This window comes from Sciurus carolinensis, chromosome 17 (genome assembly GCF_902686445.1).
Source record: "Sciurus carolinensis chromosome 17, mSciCar1.2, whole genome shotgun sequence".
NCBI lineage: Eukaryota > Metazoa > Chordata > Mammalia > Rodentia > Sciuridae > Sciurus > Sciurus carolinensis.
Genome location: NC_062229.1, coordinates 35,971,993 through 35,978,033, shown reverse-complemented (window position 1 = coordinate 35,978,033; position 6,041 = coordinate 35,971,993).

Sequence of the window (6,041 nt, the reverse complement as noted above, 5' to 3'; positions counted from 1 at the left end):
ATGAAAATACTGATAGTTCTAACTTAATATGAAAGTTCAATTTAGGATATTTTTACCTTGCAGTGGTTGATGCAAAATGGGTACCCTTTCAGTGGAAACCATAATTTGGATTTTGAATTTTGATCTTTTCAATAACTTATATTAGATATTCAACATTTTATAAAATAGGCTTTGTGTTAAATGATACTGTCCAAATGTGAACTAATGGAAGTGTTCTGAACAGGTTTCAGGTAGGCTAGGCTAAGGTATGATGTTTGGTGGGTTAGGTGTACTGTACAAAATTGTAACTTGTGATATTTTCAACCTAAGATGGGTTTATTAGAACATAACCCCATTGTCAATTGAGGAGCATCTGTCATGTGAGGTGATGGAGATTTGGGTGCTGACCAGTTAGGAAAGGCTTTTTTTTTTTTTAGTTGTAGATGGACACAATGCTTTTATTTTGTTTACTTATTTTTATGTGGTGCTGAGGATTGAACCTAGTGCCTCAAACATGCTAGGCAAGCACTCTGCCACTGAGCCACAACCCCAGCCCAGGTAAAGCCTTTTTTTTTTTTTTTTTTAAGGTACTGGGGATTAAACTCAGGGGCACTTAACCACTGAGCCACATCCTGAGCCCTTTTTTGTATTTTATTTTGAGACAGGCTTTCACTGAGTTGCTTAGGGCCTTGCTAAGTTGTTGAGGTCGACTTTAAACTTGGGATCCTCCTGCCTCAGCCTCTTGAGCCACTAGGATTACAAGCATGTGCCACCACACCTGGCAGGAAAGGCAATTTTGAGGACCATGTTTGTGTTGAATAAGACCTAATGAATGAGAAGGAGCCAGGGGAGACTTTCATGCAAAGAGAACAGCAAATACAAGTGAGCTTGTCTAGATTTGTAGATGGTGTGACTTGAAGTAAGTAAGGGAGTAGGAGAGGAGATGAAGTAGAGATGGAGACAGAGACTAGATAATTTAGAGGCCTTGTAGATCTTGGAAGATTTTGGATTGCTTTTCCTTTCTTTCAGGGATTAAAGCACTTTACCACTGAACTATACCCTCATCCCTATTTATTTATTTATCTTTTGAGACAAGGTCTTGCTAAATTGCTGAGGCTGACCTCAAATTTATGATCCTGCCTCAGCCTCCCTATTAACTGGGATTACAGACATGTGCCACTGGACTGGGGATGTAGCTCAGTGGTAGAGCACTTGCCTAGCATGCATGCGGTCCTGGGTTCAATCATCAACTGCAAAAAACAAAACAAACAAACAAACAAAAATAAAAACCATAGTATAGCTGGTGTGGTAGTGCATATAATCCCAGCAGCTAGGGAGTCTGAGGCAGGAGGATCATGGGTTCAAAGCCAGTCTTTCACAACTCAGTGAGATCCTGAATCAAAACAAAATGCAAAAAAGGACTGGGGATGTGGCACAGTGGTTAAGTGCCCCTGGGTTCAATCCCTGACCAAAACAAAAACAAAAACAAGAACACAGGCATGTGCCACTGTGCCTGGCAAAATTTTGGATTTCAATTTAAATAGAATGGGTTCCCTGGAAGGACTTTTCAGGATTTTCCCTTCTTATATCTCTCTGAACTCCCCTTCAGAATTCAGAGTTTCATCAGAAACATTTATTTATTTGTCTCTTTCTTACTCACCAACTGCTGTAGTCACACGGGTTAATTTTGTGTAAAATATCAAAGACTATAATTATATGTTAGCAACCAAAGTTGATTGTTACGTGTCAAACTCACATATTTTCTCAACAAATAGATAAAGTAGGTACTATGATCACCTTCATTTTACAAAGGAAAAAGCTGAGGTCAAGAGACTGAGTATCAAATCCAAGGTCAAATAGCCAGAGCAGCTGGAATGCAGGTCTGGCCATTCTGACTTAAAACCTAGCTGCTAACCACTAATCCAGCAAACCACAGCCTCTACTTATCTCCCCATTAGAGTCTCAAAACCCACAGATGACAGGAGTGTTCTGCTGCCATCCGCTTCCACACTTATCTCTTATCCATGGCCCCAAACCTCCTTTTTATTTCCAGTAATAAAACAAAAACTCCCATTCAGATGAATAGACACACATAGATACTACTGTGCAGAGGGTGTCTAGCCAGCAAAAACCATCCTTCCGTCTTTGATTAAATGTGTTCTAAACGTATTGTCCCAGACCAACCAGTCACCAGTTCTTTTTTCCCTCTGGTGCTGGTGTTGAACTTGGGGCTTCAAGGATGCTAAGTATGTGCTCCACCACTGAACTATGCCACCAGCCCATAGCGGTTCATTCTATCCAATAAAAGTAAGCCGCTGTATTTTCATCAGTGCTAAAAGTACTCATAGCCCCATTAGTCTTAAGTATCAATGATCCCAAATTGAACCCTACTGATATCTGAAATGTCCTTTGAAATTCATCCAAAAAATAATATGGGTTGATGACTAGAGAGATGAGTAATTGCTGTAACATGTTAATGGTAGAATCTAAGTAAAGGGTTCAGGTATCCACCGTACAGTGATTTCAACTTTTTTGTACATATGAACATTTTCAAAATAAAATACCACTTGGGAGCTGTTGGGAAAAATCCTAGTTCTTGACTGGCAGCAGTGAACGTCTCAAGTGTGTGAACCTGCAGGGAGGAGCGTTCCGCTTAGGCTACCTAGGAAAGTAAACCACTGCCCCAAGTTGACTCAGTGTTACCAAGGGAACCCGCATAGGAACCTGGTGGTCTGATCCCCCGTGGCACATTGTGATTGGGCAAGAAACCTATAAAATGTATAGCTGTATACAAATGTATAGAATGTATACAAATATAGAGCTGTATACAATGTATAGAAACCTATAAATGTATAGCAATAAACAAGTTTGCAGGCTGCTCACCACAAGCCTACTTCCACCCAACTCCTGGAGTCTGTGTCTTGACTCAGTGCCCTTACCCCACTTATGAGCTAGCCTGGCACAAGAGAGACTACAGGGAGCAGTTACAAACAAAAAAGTTCAGACTGTCTCTACTAGTTTGGTGAGAGTGCACTTGGGCAGTTCTCTAGGGATCTCTTTGCATTTAGGAAATAAGAATTTAGTCTGTGATTAGCAAATTTCATGGTGCATAAGAATCATCTGTAAAGTTAATCTAAAATTATAGCTTTTGGAGGCCAGGTGCAGTGACACATGCCTGTAATCCCAGGGGTTTGGGAGGCTGAGGCAGGAGGATGGAGAGTTCAAAGCCAGCCTCAGCAACTTAGCAAGGCACTTAGCAACTCAGCAACACCCTGTCTCTAAATAAAATACAAAATAGTACTGGGGATGTGGTTCAGTGGTTAAATACCCTGGGTTCAATCCTCAGTACCAAAATAAATAAATAAAAATAAAATAATAGCTGTTGGAGATCCAGGATCAAAGACTCTGAATCTGAGTGGAACTTGGAAGTATTCAATTGTAACAAGATCTTCTGGTGAATCTGGTAGGAAATCCACATGGGTGTATGAAACAGTGAAAGCCCTTATGTAGTATAGTAGGTAACTTCCTTTGCCCTGATTGGGGGGGGGGCACCCAGGATTTAGAGACTAATATCCCTCCCAGTTAAAGGTGAGTGTCTTTCTTTTTGGTGCTGGGGATGGAACCCATGGGTGCTCTACCACTGAGCTACATCCCTGGTCTTTTTAATTTTTTATTTTGAGACAAGTTCTCCCTAAGTGGCTGAGGCTGACCTCAAACTTGTGATTCTTCTGCCTCAGCCTCCCAAGTAGCTGGGATTACAGGCACACAACGCCATGCCTGACCCCTTGTTTTCTTAATAAATTAGAGACCAATAAACAGTTTAGAGTTTCTTGAGCAAATGCTGTTTGGGGCCATACCTTTCTGATGGGTGCATCCGCACAAGATACTCACTATCATTAATAAACAAACAACACTGAACAGTCAAATGGCAGGATTCACCACATCCAAAGTGAGAAAAATTTATTTATGTTGAAAAGAGACACCATAAAAAATTAGAAGGAAGAATCAGTTAAGTACCAAAGAATATTCAATTTTTTCTTTTAATATTAAATGTTTACTATAATTTTTTTTGCAGATTTTTTTTTTTTTTTTTTTTTTTTTTTTTTTTTTTTTTTTTTTTTTTAAGAGAGAAGGGAATGGTGTCTTTCTGTGTCTCCCAGGCTTGTCTCCAGTGCATGGACTCAAATGATCCACCTCAGCTCTCAAGGAGCCGGAACTAGAGATGTGAGCCACCAGGCCCAGCTTTATTATTATTTTTTTTTAAATGAAACCATTCACAAGAATAGATGGATTGAGAAAACATGATTTGATGGAATGTCAGACATTCAAAAACTAATTTCCACTTGCGAGTTTTTTTTCCCCACAGCTGCTACTCAAAAAATTTCACCAGCTCTCTCATCTCTATTAGCAGTTAGGCAATCCCATGGATACAAAGTTGAATAACAGATGCTGTCCTAAAATGAGGCCATAGAAATAAACGTTCATAAAAGGTCAAGTAACAAAATAAAATTCAGTATGTGCCATAAAAAAAGATACAAATTAAACAATTTGGGAATTTGGAACAGAAGAAGTGACCTTCAACTAACAGGATCAGCACAGCCGAGCTTTAAGCTGGAGTCAATCGATACTGAGGTGAAGACATGCAGATGCAGCAGAATATGCAGGCAGACAGGTGACATGAAAGACAGCAAAGAAAGTGCACATAGACACCACGAATGGAGGGGAAGAAAGACAAAGAGTGAAGGATGATACACTTGGGGTCAAATTTGGCCATGGAACTGGGCCTTCCCATTGTTGTTGGGCAATGAGGACCCACCAGAGGGTTTTGGACAGGAGAGTGAAATGACTGAAGCTTTTCCTTGGGAATATTTTTCTAGTAACCTTGAGCAGATTAGGTTGGTTAGGAAGATCTGGTAGGGACTGTTATACATGTTCAGAAGGGAAGGAACATGGACTGCAACTCTAGCAGTACTCATGGAAATCTTAGAGCGGATGGCTCCCAGAGAATCTAGGAGATGACACCAGGGAGATTTGGAGACTAGTTTGTTTGGAGAATAAGGGAGGATTTGGACCAAGTGCTAAGATTTCAAACCCATGAAGCTAGGAGATAGATGAAGTGTAATGGCAGAGACAGGGAATATAGGAGGAACTAACTCTTGTTGGTGTCAAAAGTTTTAGAAAATTAGATGACTTCATTAGCAATTAGGGAAATGCAAATCAAAACTACACTGAGCTGGGGGCAGTGGCACACACCTGGGAGTGCAGCAATTCAGGAGGCTAAGGCAGGAGGATTGCAAGTTTGAGGCCAGTGTTAGCAACTTAGCAAAGTCCTAAGCAATTTAGCGATACCCTGTCTCAAAAATAAAAAGGGCTGGATATGTGGCTCAGTAGTAAAGTGTCCCTGGGTTCAGTCCCTGGTTTAAAAAAAAAAAAAAAAAAAAAAAAAAAAAAGCGACACCGAGATTTCATTTCACTTCAGTTAGAATAGCAGCCACCAAGAGTACAAACAATAATGAATGCTGGAGAGGATGTGGAAAAAAAGGAACACTATTACACTATTGGTGAGGTTATAAATTAGTGTAACTACAATGGAAATTGGAACAGAGTTTCCTCAAAAGACTAGGCATGGAACTACCATATGACCCAACTATCCCACTCCTTGGCATTTATTCTAAAGAATTAAAGTCAACACACTATAGTGATACATGCATACCCATGTTTATAGCAGCACAACTCACAATAGCCAAACTATGGAACCAACCCAGGTGTCTATGAATGGATGAATGGATAAAGAAAATGTTGTATATATACACAATGGAGTTTTTATTCAGCCATAAAGGTAAATGAAATAATGTCATTTGCAGAAAAAGAGATGGAACTTGAGAACATTATGTTAGATGAAATAAATCAAATTCAGAAAGGGAAGGATCATATGTTTTCTCTCATATGTGGAGCTAGAGAGGAAAAAGGAAAAGAAATGTATGAGGGGGATCTCATGAAAATTGAAGGGAGATCAGAAGTGTAGAGGAAAGGGACTTGGGGAGAGAGCAGGGGAGGGAAAG